General features: G+C 48.6%; 1 pseudogene; it reads right to left on the reverse strand.

Moving 5' to 3' along the window:
* Nucleotides 1–7,987: 7,987 nt before the first annotated feature.
* LOC126522222 (uncharacterized) lies at nucleotides 7,988–12,094 on the reverse strand (annotated as a pseudogene).
* Nucleotides 12,095–16,096: the final 4,002 nt, after the last annotated feature.

Below are 16,096 nucleotides of genomic sequence, written 5' to 3' on the forward strand. Positions count from 1 at the left end.
AGGGCCTGGCCGTGTCCCCTTGCGTGTCGTTTAGCTGGTTGGGAACCTGGTGGTCAGCTGGGTCGCATACTCACTCCCGTACTTCAACAGCACCAAACAGGAAATACAAGAAGCAGACACTATTTTACCCAAAGCGTGCAAAAAAGCACTTCACCTGCCGAACAATACAACGACAGAGAAACTAATGGCACTTGATTAAGCAACACCTTCGAAGAACTAAAAGAAGCCCAAAGTATCGCACAACTCATGAGACTCCAGCAGACCAAAACGGGAAGGGAACTGCTAATAAGGCTAGGCTTCGCGGAATCAATCAGAGAAATCCAAGGAATGGAGGGATTCCTGATGAATATCGGAAAACATACACTGTTAGCCCCCTACCCAAAAACATGGACCCAAACCTCCACACGGCGCGAAGGGACGCAAGGGCGAAATACATTGAAAAGTACCTGACCACAAAAAGCAAAACAGTATACACAGATGCTGCAGTACACGCCAAGCAAAGAAGCACAAACATAGTAAAGACAGCTGCGATAGTAATAAGCCCGGACTGCAAAGAGATCAGCAGTGCGTCAACGAAGGACTGCTCGGGAACAGAAGCTGAGGAAATGGCCGTAGCTCTAGCGGCAGTGGAGAGCTACCGATCCGAAAGGTCTTTAACAATACTCACCCACTCGCAAGCTACGTGACGGAATTACATGAATGGCAGAATAGGACGCAGAGCGCTTCACATCCTCCGCTCCTGCAGGGCTAACAACAAAATCAGGCGTAAACTTTTCTGGGTACCGGGACACACTCGAATAGATGGGAACCTAAGGATGGACAAGGCAGCTCGAGAGCACACAAATCGAGCGGCCACAAGCACCGACCCTGAGGAACCCATACCAGTCAATCCAAGCTACTCAGACATTCTGAATTAGTATAAGGGCGCCCGAATCAATTACCCTCCACCCCACAACAGCCTAAATTAGCATGAAGCAACCTCTTGGAGGAGGCTGCAAACAGGAACGTACCCAAATCTAAACACACTAAGCAAGATGTTTCCCACCCAGTATAGAGACATTTGCCCCTGGTGCGGCGCCAGCCCACCTTATATCACAATACATGGGGATGCGTTCAGAATCAACAATTCCTTCATATAAAAGACCCGAGTGCGGAGCAGTGGGAGAGGGTGCTCTCCAACAGCGACCCGAAAGTCGAGCAAGGACTAGTAAGGCACGCTCACCGAGTAGCCACACTCAGTGGTGCCCTGGAATAGGGGCGTCGACCCTGCGCAGATGGGGAAGAAGACTGTGAAGACGGCCGACCACATCTGCCACCGCTAATTTCTAACCAATTAGAGCAAATGAGGTTTTTCCTTTTCCTCCTCCTCCTCAGGGGATGAACAGAAGCGCAAATGTGAATGGTCTGCATGGTGCAGCCACCTGGTGGCATCGAGCTCAACCACACACAGTAGCAGTAACAAAATGTATTCTTTGCTGCTGGCGTAAATTTTTCGCAGGAGTATAATCGTTAGCACGTTGTTTTTGTAAATGTTTACAAGGTTTTACATTTGGTTAGAACAATATTAGCTCTTTCTTTGGCTGGTTGAGCTCTGCGCCGACGGGTGGCTGGACCGTGGAGACCGATAAGGCAGCTCACGTGCGTCTACGCAGAAGTTGCTTCATCAGCTTGAGTTTATGCCTCCACCGTTCCGTGGAAACGTTCAGCTAGTGCGTGATTACCACAATACCAAACACGTTCTGCGCTGCAACAGAATGCTCACAACGCACGCTGCTTCGATAGCCCTCGCTTGGGGTCGACGGCCAAGCAGCTAGCGGAGAGGTTTCGCGCGGGCAGGGGCGTGCTCCAAAACAAACGGAAGTGGACGAGGTGACATCGCATCGTGACGCAGAACCAGTGAAGGGGGGGGGAGCTTAGCCCCGATCGCTCGGCGAACGAGTTGAGGAGGAAAAGCATGGCTAGGGAGGAGAGTTATTTGTAATCGCTTGTAGCTCCATTATTACGTAACGCTTCACTTAAATTGTGGTGCGAATGTTTTACTTAAGGCGCCTACAAAATTTGTCCGAACCGTTTCAGGGGCCCTTTCACAGGAAGCTTTAGCTCGGGTGCTCCTATCTAAATACATGTAGAAGGAGAATTCGTTTTTCTCGGCAACCACTGCAAAAAATTTGACGATTTTTGTTACATTTAAGAAAACCTTGAATTCTAGTGACTGCTGGTTTCGAATTTTTCATTTAGGATGTCAATTTTGTATTAAACATTCGCCAATATTGCAAATTTTCAGGAAACGATACAATCAAGTTTAAGACTCTTTAGCTCTGCAGTGAAAAATGCTATCACACTTCTGTGAATTTGATGTAGTAGCACATCTACAGCGGACAAAATTGATATGTTACACATTAATCTAAAAAGATTGTATTATGGAAATACGGCTTTTGCAGAACTCTTGTACACATCGTAAGCAATTCACGTAAGATACAAATTGACATGCCAAATTTGTCCGATTTGACTGTTATAATAGATGCCGTTGACAGAAGCGCGATATCAGTTCTTGATACAGAGCTATCAGATTGTAAACGTCGTGCTTTTATTCTTGTGAACTTTCGAATTTTTCGAAATATTTTAAACAACATTCAGGCCCTAACTCGAAATTCCGCTTCCAACAGACACTAGAATTTAACTTTCTCTCTCAAATGCAACAAATTTCATTAAAAGCGATCTAGAGGTTATCTCAGAAAAGCGTTTCTCTCTTTTACATGTATTTGAATAGGCCGCGTCGGAGTTGGGCCCGAGCTAAACATTCCTCTTAAATAATCGTCGAGGGATCAAAAACATGAATAATAATTGCATTGCCATTGCCAATGGTGCTGCAAACAAATTCTAGAACGCTACGCAGTGTCAAAAGAAGTAGAATATGTCATTTTTCATAAAAGAATATACTCGTGCGTGCCAAAAATTGTGCCCAAAATAACTGATATCAATGCTTCGACATTTTGTCTATTTAATAAGTAAAGAAAATATCACACGAACTTTAGAACTATTTCAGTTCATAACCAGCAAAGCAGCACATGCCACAAATCTGAAAAATGTAAAGTTGTGGACAAATCTGTTAATGAAACTTTGTCATTCAAGAACCGCGTTTACATTCATGTACGTATGCAACGGCCACTGAAAAATCTTGATGACGTTGGCATAAATTCCAATGTATTACGCAGGAGCAGCTGTCACCGGCCGTGTATTGTGAGTAACTTCACCGAAATTATAGTCGCAACAGAGAGCACGTATAAAAAGCAGGAGTTCTGCAGAATATACGAGGGTGAGTCAAATGAAAGTAAGCCAGTGCGAATATTAGACAAACGGGGTACTTTATTTAAAAGTAGCCTCCATGAGAATTTAAACAGTTGTCTCATTGGCTAAGGAGTCGCGTGATTTTGGTCTCAAAATTCCTTGGGTTGCTGCTCTAAAAAGTCTGCAACTGACTCTTTCACGTCATTGTCCGACACGAATCTGATTCCCTTGAGCTGTTTTTTTTCGGTTGTCCCAAAATGTGGAAGTCACAAGGCGACAGGTCTGAGCTGTATGGCGAATGTTGCAGCGTTTCCCACTTGAAATTTGCCAGTTTTCCATTAAACACATCAGCGATGTGGGGACGGACATTCTCGTCGAAGAAGATGACCTCATTCGTCAATTTTACACATCGTTTGTTCTTGATTGCAACACGCAGCCGTTCCGGCGATTCACAGTATCGGAAACAATTGATAATCTTTCAACATTTAGCAAATTGTATCCGTAATGGTCCCCGACGATCGAAAAAAAAAAGTCAACAACACCTTTCCGGCAGAAATGACGGCCTTTGCTTTCTTTGGGCATGGTGAATTCGAATGTTTCCACTGTAAGCTTTGTCATCGTGTTTCAGGTTCGTGATAGTGGCACCATGGTTCGTCCCCAATCACAATTGCGGACAAGAAGTCGCCACCGTAATTTTGATACCGGATCAGATGAGTCAAGGCAGCGCCCAACTTCTCCGTCTTGTGGTGGTGGTTCAAAATCTTGGGCATCCATTGCGCACACAAATGCCAATAACAGAGATGTTCATGAATTATGGCGTGAACCGAACCGTGAATTATGTTCACACGCTCTGCCAGTTCATCGATACTTATCCTCCGTTCTTGTCTCATCAGCTCATCAACCTTTGAAATTTTGCTAAGGGTGATTCACGATGGAATTTAGCCACGTTTTGGATCGTCTTTGCAATTTTCACGTCCTTCTTTGAACCGTGTGCTCCAAAGCTTCACAGTGGCCAATGAAATGCGATGTTCAACGTACGCGGCAGCCATACGGCATCTAATTTCTTTTTGGGAAATTCCTTCCGCAGTCAAACACTTCATGGCACCACGCTGTTCAACTTTTGGAGTTTCCATTATGTCACGCAACCATGTTCAACCCAGTGTATGAGAGCATTACAGAACCGTTATCCTCACACCTGCGTGCCACTTTTGTAAATGAGACATCCCTTTCTTCTACTCACATACCTTGCAGATAATGAACCGAACTATTTTTGCGCGGAGTGTGTAGGCTCACTTTCATTTGACTCGCCCCGGTACATTAAAAATGCGAAGATACAATGGGATACACAAATGCGAAGATAGAGCTTGATAATGGGCAAAAAAGTGTCACTGGAAAAAAAGTTCACTGCACGTATACACGAAACCTCGCAACAAGATATTTAATTATACGTATAGGTCTCCAATAAATCTACGTATCTAAGGAAAGGTCACGGTATATAATGCGTCAAACAAGGCAAATAAACATGTTGCGCAATCACAGATTCACACAATCCTAGATACGGCCTCCATTCCATCCACTCCCGCCGATGTATCGCGCGCGACGGAAGACGGCTAGCTTGCTCTCCGCCTTTCTCCTTTGCGCACACAAGACAGTCACCATCGTCGGCTCACCTATTCCAGCCCTCCTCCCCTTGCGCTTTCACTCGCACATACAGCATACGGCGCTGGGTAACATTGTTATCGCTCTTGGTTGTTATACGAAACATGAGGGCGACGATGACGGCAGAAAAGCGCCTGGAGTATCCATATAATTGCTATCGCAATAATATAATACGATTATTCGGCATCTGTAGCATCCCATGACCCATTGCTTTCCGTAAAGGAAAAAGTAACAAAATGGAACTTTCACCATGCGACAATTAGCTGTGTCGCAACTAATCTCTTTTTTTCCCTTTTGTGGGGCGGGGGCACAGAAACGGAAAATACGCATAGGAAAATATGTTGGCCGCAATCGAATGCCTCTTCATATGTCGTATGTCGTATGTCGAATGCCGTATGGTTCTTGGTCCACCAACAACCATACGCATACTGCTCGGTATCCTACACCGGCGAGACAAGACTTTCTGGAGGGGTTGCGCTCAAGCGAACGCGGTGCAATCCGTTGAGTCCCCACAGTGATGGCGGCGACTGACCATTGTTTCTTTTTCTCGTCTGCTAGTCAGAAAGCATCCAAAAATCTGCCAGGCGAAAATACACTCGGCCAGGGCAAACCGAACGCGCACCGGAGTGCGCCGCGCGGCGGTCGAGGCAACACGAGAAAAACGTATGCGCTCTGGCTGCCTCTGGCAGCCCGCGGCTAGGGTAGCGAGAACAAAAAAATTGAAGACGCTCAATGTGTCCTCGTGAATAAAAGTCAAAGTATAAAAAATAAATAGGAACGTAGTTACCTTGGCTGGCTTTAGTGTCTTGACATTGATGCTTTGGCGTAGGTGAAAAAAAATATTTTTTTATGACATGATGGCACCAATCAACCACCACAACGCTTCGTCTCAACGGACCTCGCTGCTGCTTTGTCAACTTGTCTAATAGTGTGTTGATTTGGCTTGTCTCGTTGTATGTACCGATGTAACAATTTAGAAGAGTCAATGTACCTTTGGCGTCAAATGTTTATAACGTTAAACCTACAAAGTTCCGAAATTGAAAATCAATGCACCTTTCACATCAAAAGTTTATGAGACTTATACCCATAAAGTTTTGGAATTGATATCCATGCGCTCTGTAGATTCCGCGGCCTCCGCGAGATGCCGCGACGAGCCCGTTTGACATCAAAGCGCCCTTGAAACTTTGTGCTCGTGTGGGGCTAATTGGCGTTATGTGACTCCCGGTACATGCACGTTGCCGCGAAATACAGCCCGAATTCGCAAATTTCGCGGTGAAATTTGACTGGCCTAAGATGCGGAAGGATATCGAACGGTACGTCGCCAGCGGCTCTCAATGCCAGCGCTACAAGTGTCCGTCACAAGCGCCACACGGCCTGCTTTAACCAGTTCCCCCTTCTAGCGTCCCCTTTGAGCAAGTTGGCATAGATCTTCACGGGCATAGATTGCCCGTGATCCTCCAAGGGCAATCGTTGGGTTATACTTTGCGTAGATCACCTTACCCGCTATTGTGAGACCGCCGCATTGCCATCGGCCACAGCTAAAGAAGTTTCTATCTTCTTACTCGCTCACGTTATACTCCGACATGGACCTCCTCGCATAGTAATCAGCGATCGTGGGCAACAGTTTACCGCGGACGTGGTTGAAGAAACCCTTCGTCTGTGTTCATATAGCTTCCGCCATTCTACGCCCTACCATCCACAAACTAATGGTCTGGTTGAGCGCACAAACAGAACGCTTGCCAACATACTGTCCATGTACGTCGACTCAGCACACAAGAATTGGGACAGTATCTTGCCTTTCATTACCTACGCCTTCAATACCGCGAGACACGAGACCACTGGTTACTCACCATTCTTCCTTCTTTATGCTCGTACGCCGCGCCTCGACACCGTATTTCCCTACTTCGCTCATGACAACGAATCAATTGACGAGATGCTCTGTCGAGCAGAAGAAGCGCGACGCCTCGCTAGGCTATGCACCTTGGCATCGCAGAACCGGTCCAAGATACGCTATGACGGGCGTCACCGCCACGTTTACTTCAACGCCATTGCGGAAGCGTGGCTCGTGCCAGAAGTTTCTCACCCACTACGTCGGCCCCTGCATTATTCTGGAGCGCCTCAGCGAAGTGAACTATCGGATTGCGCCTCTCACGAGCAGTGGACGACGCCCGGCCAAGGCTGAAGTGACACACGTCGCGCGTATGGGAATGCATACATTTTTTTATGATTGTCATTTGTCTGTAGTTTAAGTTTGATATACATTTGTACAAACTCGCACGCCTTTTTTTTCACTTGTTCTTTCTTCCTTTTTGTTTATTTCCGCTCAACTTGTTCTCTTATATTTGTTATTCTTTTTGACCTGCATGTTAATGTCATGATACAGCTTTAATTTTCTGCCATATAATAATTCCTCTCACCACCTAACCTTTACCAGAGGCCCCAATAGAGCCTTTGACTAAGAGAGCTTCTTTTGTATTTCATATCCGTCAAAACTTGTAACCACACTGAAGGAATCAAAAAACGAAAACTACACTTTGTCAATTTTTAGTCCAGTGACAATACAACAAAGCAGAGCAAATGAACCGTGTAAAAAAGAAAGAAATAGTTTCCGTTTTGCCTGTTAGATGAACATATCACAAAGGGAAGCTGGGGGGGGGGGGGGGGAAGGAGTGGTGCAGTTAGTAGCTAATGCAGTGATCAGGCCGTAACATATAAATAATGATATACAATGTAATAAAAAATTAATGAACGAAAAGTTCAACACGGGAGTCGAATAAAACATACAATGGGTGTGCACTGTTAAACCTTTAAATCGATAGCAAACTGGGCCATAATATGCGACACTATTCCTCCAAAAAGGAGGAGTACACAAAGTACCAAATTCACCTTTCGTGCTGGCATTTCAATAATAAACCACATAAATGTCTGTTCTTATTTACGTTACTTACTTCTGAGAAGTATAACTGTGTCATACATCAAGCAACAATCGGCTAGCAAACAGCACACCCAGCAAAGTCCTGGTGGGTACTTCTTTTATCTCTCACGGCCGCAGACCAGCAGATGCCCGTGGCAAAGGCACAAAACCCTCCCTACTCACAAAATATAAGCAGAAAAGGTCTCTTGTTTCGCTGCCGTCCTTGTGTAATTGTGCCCCGTTGGAGGTCGCAGACTGAACATTGCTTAGGTGCCACTGTCCTGGGTAGTGCGCCACTGGCCACTGGTGATGTTGCCATGTGCATCTTCAGGGTCGACATAGTTCGCCCTCATGTAAATCCCGTCATCGCGCCAGAAGTTGTGTAGCACACAACGCGCCATGACAACGTAGTCTGCATTTTGTGGCCGCAGAGTCATGGCACGCCGAAAGATCCTGAATCGGGAGACCATCACTCCAAAAGCATTTTCAACACACCTCACGCAAATTTAAGTAAAGGATATTCAACATAAGCAAGGGAAAATTTAGTGCTTTTGGTTACCTGACTCTGCGTAGACGGTAATTAAAGATGCGCTGGTTTTCATTCTGGCACCTCCCAGAATATGGCCGCAGGAAATCCGGATCAAGCCTCATGAGGAGCAACGTCAGGAGCAACGATGTTTGTGCGAGGCAGATGCTTTGGAGGTGGAAGACCGAGCAAGCCCTCTTCCAGTGATTTTGCAAAGCGAGAAGCAGACAATGTGCCACCATCACTTTGACGTCCATTCGCCCCAACATGTTTTTTGCGAAAAATCCTCAAACGATTGACGAGGTCATTACACTGTACCACAGCTATGGTGAGCTCCGCAAACAAAACGCCTTACTATGCGCCGTGCTGCCGCGGCCGACGACACGATTTCGGCTTCAACTGACAGTTCAAGTGCTCCTCCAGCCCACTCTTCGTTCCTCGACCAAATCAAGCAATTCATTCGCGAAGCAGTCGCGCCCCAACTGTCACTGCTGCCTGTTACCCAGTCGTCTGAGTCCTCTTTGTCCACCGAACTCCGACACGTCATACATGAACAAGTCACCGACGCACTACCCCTCGCTAATCAGCCACACACCACCGCCGGACGTTGCGCGCTGCACCCCCACAAGCGGCTTCTACGCCTCGCCTTCTCCAGCGGCGAACTACTTGCCCAGAAGCGACTTCTGCGCGCCTCCGCAGCCCGTACGCCCAGCTCAGAACTGTGCACAGCTACCTAGGCCCCCTGTTGATAATCCATGGCGTACCCAAGACAACCGGCCAATCTGCTTCGCGTGTGGCTTTGCTGGCCACGTGGCATGGTTCTGCCGCCGGCGGAATTCGTATCCTCCCGATACTGCGAGATTTCAAGGGAATGCTCCTGACTCCCAGTCCCGCTGTTCACCACCAGTTCCGCACTTTGCTCCTTCATCTCCTGTTCCCCGAAACTTCAGCACTCGTTGGTCTCCATCTCCTCGTCGGCGTTCCCTCTCACCCATCCTCCGCCGCCCTCCAGGTGTGGAGGAAAACTAAAAGGCGCAGTTCCGGAGGCAAGAACTGCGACCTCCTCGAACTGCTCAAGCCCTCGTTTATTCACTACGAACGTCATTGAAGTTTTTTCCGAAGATGTCGCCGTTCACGCGCTTGTCGACACGGGTGCCGCAGTGTCCGTGATTGCCGACCACCTTCACCATACGCTCCAAAAAGTCGCGACGCCCTTTTCTGTCATTTCGCTACGCACACCAAGCGCTCAGCTCTTAGAAATATGTACCGTCCATGTCGCCGTACAAGACAGTTTACCCCACATTGAGTTTGTTGTTCTTCCCACTGCTGTCATGCCATCATTCTAGGCTGGGACTTCCTCTCATCTCATCACGCCGTCATTGCTTGTGCCCGTGCAGAACTTGCGCTGACTCCATTTTGCGGTAGTCCTGAAGATTTGCCTCCACTTTCTGCTCAAGCATTCGTCGCCACCGGCAATGATATCCCTTCTTTCTCTTCCGCCCTTGTACGCGTTTCCTGTGCTGCTTTCTACGATTCCACAGTTCTTTTCACGCCATCTCAACTTGCTGCCCGCCGTCATCCCTTCTTGCTTCCCTTTGCCGTCCTCCCCTTTCGCCAGGGCTCCAGCACACTTTACGTTTCGAACCCGTTTTCGTGTTCATCAAGCTTACATCATGGCGAGTCCCTCGATTTCGCTGATTAATTCGACACGAGCTCTGTGTACGGTGTGTCTGATGACTCGACTCCTGTTCAAGTTGACGTCATGGCTCTCCCTGTCTCTGCGCCTGCGCCTGCATGCGACCGAACGTTTGCTTCATTTATTGATCCTAACCTCACTCCGAGTCAGCGCACGCAGATCGTCGACCTCCTTAACCGATTTCGAACTTCTTTCCACTTCCAAAAACAATGTTTAGGACGTACCTTCGCAGTCGTTCATCACATCGACACCGGCAGCCACGCGCCTCTGCGCCAACGTCCATACCGTGTGTCCGCGACGGAGCGCCGTGTCATCGATGAGCACGTAGGATACATGCTTCGACGCGGCGTGATACAGCCATCACACAGTACCTGGGCTTCTCCGGTAGGGCTGGCCAAAAAGAAAGATGGGACTATTCGTTTTTGTGTGAACTATCGACGACTAATCAAGATAACCCTGAAAGATGTCTATCCTCTTCCCCGTATCGACGACGCACTCGACTGCCACCAAGGCGCTGAATTCTTTTCGTCCTTAGACTTACGATCCGGTTATTGGCAGATCCCGGTGGCTGACGCAGACCGCCCGAAAACAGCATTTGTTAGGCCTGACGGCTTATATGAATTTACTGTGATGTCCTTTGGCCCCTGTAATGCACCTGCCACGTTTGGAAGAATGATGGATAACATCCTGCGGGGCCTCAAATGGCAGACGTGCCTTTGGTATCTCGATGACATTGTCATGTTTTCCCCGGACTTTTCTTCTCACCTGCTCCGACTCAAACGCGTGCTCATTTGCCTTACCGACACTGGACTGTAGCTCAACTTAAAGAAGTGTCGCTTGGCCACGCAGCAGCTAGTCATCCTTGGCCACGTTCTTTCGAAAGATGGTGTCCTCCCAGATCCAACCAAACTCCAGGCCGTTGCCGAATTCCCGCGACTAAAGACCACAAAAGAACTCTGCAGCTTCATCGGATTATGCTACTATTTTCGTAGTTTCATCCGCAATTTCGCTGCATAATAGCGCCTTTCACGCAGCTTCTCGAGGGTAACCACGACCTCTTGGCCTGGCTGCCTATTTGCGATGCCGCATTCACGACGCTGCGTCGTCTTCTAACTTCACCCCCCATACTCCGACATTTTGACCCGAGCGCACCCACAGAAATACACACGGATGCCAGTAGCGTCGGCATTGGCGCTTTTCTTGCACAACGGAAAACTGGCTTCGATGAATACGTTGTTGCCTTCGCTAGCTGAGCACTCATGAAAGCGGAAGCAAACTACTCCGTTACAGAAAAATAATGCTTGGCTATCATTTGTGCCATAACTAAGTTTCGTCCTTACCTCTACGGCCGCCAGTTCGACGTCATCACGGACCACGATGCACTCTGCTGGCTGTCGTCCTTGAAAGATCCTTCAGGTTGCCTCGCTCGATAAACGCTTCGCCTCCAAGAGTATCATATCCGAGTGCTGTATCGCTCCGGCCGTTAACATTCGGACTCGGATGCCTTGTCTCGCTCCCCAGTGTCAGGCCAGCCCAATCATCAGACAGTACAAATATGCGAGTCCTCCTTCACTGCCACGGACATGCGGAGGAGAAGGATCCATGGATTTTTGCTATGCTGCCTCTTCTGTCAGACCCATCAGCGCCTTCTTCTGGTCGTACATTGCGTCGCCAAGCCCACCCCTTTGCTCTTCGTGACGGGCTCCTATACCGCCGTAACTACCTCTCGGAGGGGCACAAATGGTTACTCGTGGTTCCTCGGCATCTACGTTCGGACATATGCGCAGCGTTTCACGATGACCCGCAATGCGCACATGCAGGAGTACTAAAAACATACGCGCGCCTGCGAAATCGTTATTACTGGCACGGGATGTACCGATTCGTCCGCCAATATGTCCGCTCCTGTCTCGCTTGCCAATGCCGCAAGCATACCCCTCATGCCTTGGCTGCTCCACTGCAACTATTGCCTTGTCCAGGAGGGGCCTTTGACCGGGTCGGAGTCGATCTTCATGGGCCCCTTCCGAGTACTTCAGATGGAACCACTGGGTGATAGTGGCGATAGACCATCTCACATGCTCTGCCGAAACTTCGCGTGTTCCCAACGCATCTGCGCGGGATGTTGCCTGGTTCCTTCTGCGTAACATCATGCTTCGCCGTGGAGTCCCCAGAGAATTGCTGAGCGACAGATGCCGCGTCTTTTTGTCAGATGTTATTATAGAAGCCCTGCTCAAGGAATTCAACGTAATTCATCGTACAACTACTGCATACTACCCGCAAACTAATGGCATGACTGAGTGCTTTAACCGCACTCTTGGCGATATGTTAGCCATGTATGCCGACTCTGACCAAACAAATTGGGACCGAAGTCTACCTTTCGTGACGTACGCTTATAATGCCACCACAGACCACTAAGGGATTTTCCCCGTTCTTTCTTCTTTACGGACGCGAGCCTTCCTGCACGCAGCCTTCCGTATCGCCGTGACACAACGGAGGCTGCTACCCTGTCCGAGGCTCCTGCACACGCGGAAGAGTGCCGAAAGCTCGCGCGCACATTTGCTTCGGAAGACCAGCAGCGACACACGCACCTTCGGGATATTCCCTCTACTCCAGCACCCTATGCCCCTGACTCACTAGTTTGGCTTTCGGTTCCCGCTACCAGCCCTGGACTTTCACCCGAGCTTGTGTCCAAGTACCAGGGTGCCTAACGTGTCGTCAGTCAAACGTCTCCTGTGAACTATTTGGTAGAACCCCTTGAGCGGCCTTCCAATAAGCGCCGCCGAGGCTGCGAAATCGTGCACGTTCAGTGGCAAAAGCCGTACTTGATCCACCTGTTCTATCTTGCCTGTAGGTCGCCGGGACGGCTCCTCTTCTCCGGGGAGGCAATTTTACTGGACAAGAACTAGCAGCAGAAACTGCTTCGAGAAAGACGACGACAACGACTGCTTGGAAGCCTTGTGCCTGTGTTGCCGAAGCTCTGTGTCCGCTCGCTGCGGTGCTCTGCTATCTGAGCGTTTTATGAATTGAGCTGTAACGTCACTTGACATTACGTATTATTGCATTAACTACCTGAACTAAACACGAAGCAATTGAAACAGAGGTTTACTTGGATGAGCATGTTTAGAAAAGGTAACTATTCGTAGCGCCCGTTTTTGAAGACTGACGACAGGTTCTACATAGGTTTTGTACGTACTGCCCCAAGACATTAAACAATAATAAAGGTGACTCTATATAATACCAAAGTAAAGTATCCAGAAACTTGTGGGTCAAAACATTGACAGGCTTTTAACAATACATGACAACCATACGCCAATTTGGAACATACTTATCCCTGTGCAGAGTAGCAGACTAGAGCGCACTAGCTCAGGTCGACCTCTCTGTCTTTCCTATCAATAAATTCTATCCTTCTAACCTTACCAATTTCATATTTCCCATGCATATCAGATTCAAAGGGTCCGTCCCTCTCTCTCACACGCACATGTACACGCACACGTGCACAATCCGTCCCCTCTCATCATTGAAACTCCACCCCAGCTCCATGATGTAAACACAACAGGAGCGACGCCCAACCATTCCCGATCACCGAGGGCAAAGGTTGCCTCCGTTTAGGTGATGCCGTGTCCAATCTCCATTCCGGCCAGACCAGAATCCATTTCGCTTTTCTAGGCATCGCCGATGTAAAGCATCGGCGATGCTTTACATCGGGGAAAAGCTTCTTGAGTGCGCACGTGCGGTTAAATAAATACAGGAACACAAAAATACAACGTTTGAGCAACATTTCGTGTTCTGCATTGTTGTTCTATTTCGACCAGACAAGAATGGTGTATGTAGAGTTAACTGCATGCAGAAATGGCATAGCATTTCTTTTTCCTATAGATGCAGCACTTTAAGATATATATAAGCTTAATATTGTATTTTATGCGGCTTGTCAAGCAGTGTTCCCTAAATTAAACAAGATTTAAACAGATATACCAGAAGAAGCTTTCAGTGTTCTTTTCTGAACATCACTACAGTACCAGTTACAGCGTCAAAACGGTTATAGAACATAGGTGAGATAACTACCTCACAAGTGGTGCCAAGCATTGAGTGAAACCAATGCTGCTTAGGTATAGCATGCTTACCTGAGTGCAATAGCGTGCCGTGCACGGGAGGGCAGTGGTTCGCGCACGGCGTGAAGCCTTGTCAAACTTTCTTCGACAAGTTAGTGCAGGGCTTCAAAGGTCTCCAGTGACATTCTGTAATACTTTTGGAAGTATTCCTTGTCTCCGACACACACAAACAATTTCTCCTTTTCCATGTTTATCTATAGGAGCTCCGGAGCAAAAGCTTCCTGTACAAGTATGAACTCACCGTTGTGTAGAATTCCGACTCCTGCTTCCGGTTCTCCCAAGTAGGGCGTACCCACCAGCACCGGTGGCTTAGGAGCTTCATGAACAATTTCTTTTTCTCCAGCTCACACGGTTCATTTAAAAGAAGAAGCTTCACGGTATCCAGGACGGGAGCGCACGTACCCACTCGGTCGTCACTCCATCGCTACAAGTTGTGCCAGGTGCTTGCACACTCAATAGTAGCTTCCTTTCTTTTTTTTTTTGCAAAAGTAAATACTCCCCCTAAAGAAGAGCTGTGGCTTCCATAGCACCGCAATCACGAAACCAGAGTGCAGAAAACGAACCCACGCCACCGACGCCACACTAGCCGCACGCTCATACTTGCGGTGTTGTACGGCGTTTGACTCGCCACAGCTGCAGACTAAGCGATCGTAAATTCTCAAGGATTTTAAGCATTGAAAAAGGGTGTGCTTATTCTATTTTGAAATAATAAGAACAATTTAATATTTGACTAATTTCCATGCTGTTTTTATTTAACGATGCAGGCAAGCTTACTTCGTGAGCAGATGGAAACCTCGGGCGTCACTGCTATGGAAGTCGCGCTGTCGCAGTCGCATGTGAAAGCTGTCAGCGAAAATGGCTCAGCGCCATGTGCGGCAGAGCGATTCTTTTCGCCCCAATCGCGCCATGTGAAACAGGCTACAGGCGACAAATGCCACTGAGGAACGCGCCCCGCAAACGGGGAAGCGAGAGACACAGCTGCGAGCCGTATAGCGACGCGACGTGGAAACGCAGGAGCGGAGAGCTGCGGATCACGCGCGTCACCGGCACTGCGGCGGTGCCGCTACGGCACGTGAAAGGACGGCGAGGGCGGAGTGGACGGTAGCGGCGAGAGTCACCGCAACGGCGATGCGCGGAGCAAGGGGGCGAGAGGATAGGCGAGAACACGATATCCGACCTTGGAGGACAAGGGGAGAGCAAGGCTCGCGCCGCGCGCAAGAAATGGCAGCAGGAGCGCCCGCAGCAGGAGCAGTGTGTGGATGATGACCTTGGTTACGGCGAGGCCGACGGCGACGCAGAACGCGGGAACGGGTGCCAAAGAGCTAGGCTCAAAAAGAAAAAAAACTCACTGGCCTCGTCACCCTAAACAACGACGCGGTCAGTCGAAAAGTTTCATTTTCGCTCGACTGTGCGCCGCCCGCGCTTACGTGTTTCAGTGGTTCTGTTATCGCGTAGTGCTGCGAGGGTTTTTCTGACTCGCGAGACTCGCACAAACTGCAAGTAGCGGAGAATACCACATCCATATGATGAAGCGGGATTCCCGAACGGTCCGCGCCACGTGACCAAGAGCAGCCGCAGCCGCGAATCCAACGCTCTATCTTGATTCGACTTCTCCATGCTTCTCCACGGCCTCGCGTTTGCGTTTTCAGCGGAAAACCGTAGCCAGGTGCCGTTTTACTAGTAGACGGCAGTAAAGGGCGGTGATGGAGTGTGCAATGTGACGACTCCCCGCTCGGTGGGCGGGCGATTAGAATTGCCCTACAGGTCTGGAGGCCCTAAAGACGCAATTTTCTCGTAAGCTCTATTCTCGGCGCGAAGCAAGCGCTGCGAGGTTTCAGGAAGGGTATTTCAACAGTTCACATCGACTTGGTAGCTGCCTTAAATGTCCCTTTAAGGAGCTTAAATTC

The sequence above is a fragment of the Dermacentor andersoni genome, chromosome 6 (assembly GCF_023375885.2).
Source record: "Dermacentor andersoni chromosome 6, qqDerAnde1_hic_scaffold, whole genome shotgun sequence".
Taxonomy (NCBI): domain Eukaryota; kingdom Metazoa; phylum Arthropoda; class Arachnida; order Ixodida; family Ixodidae; genus Dermacentor; species Dermacentor andersoni.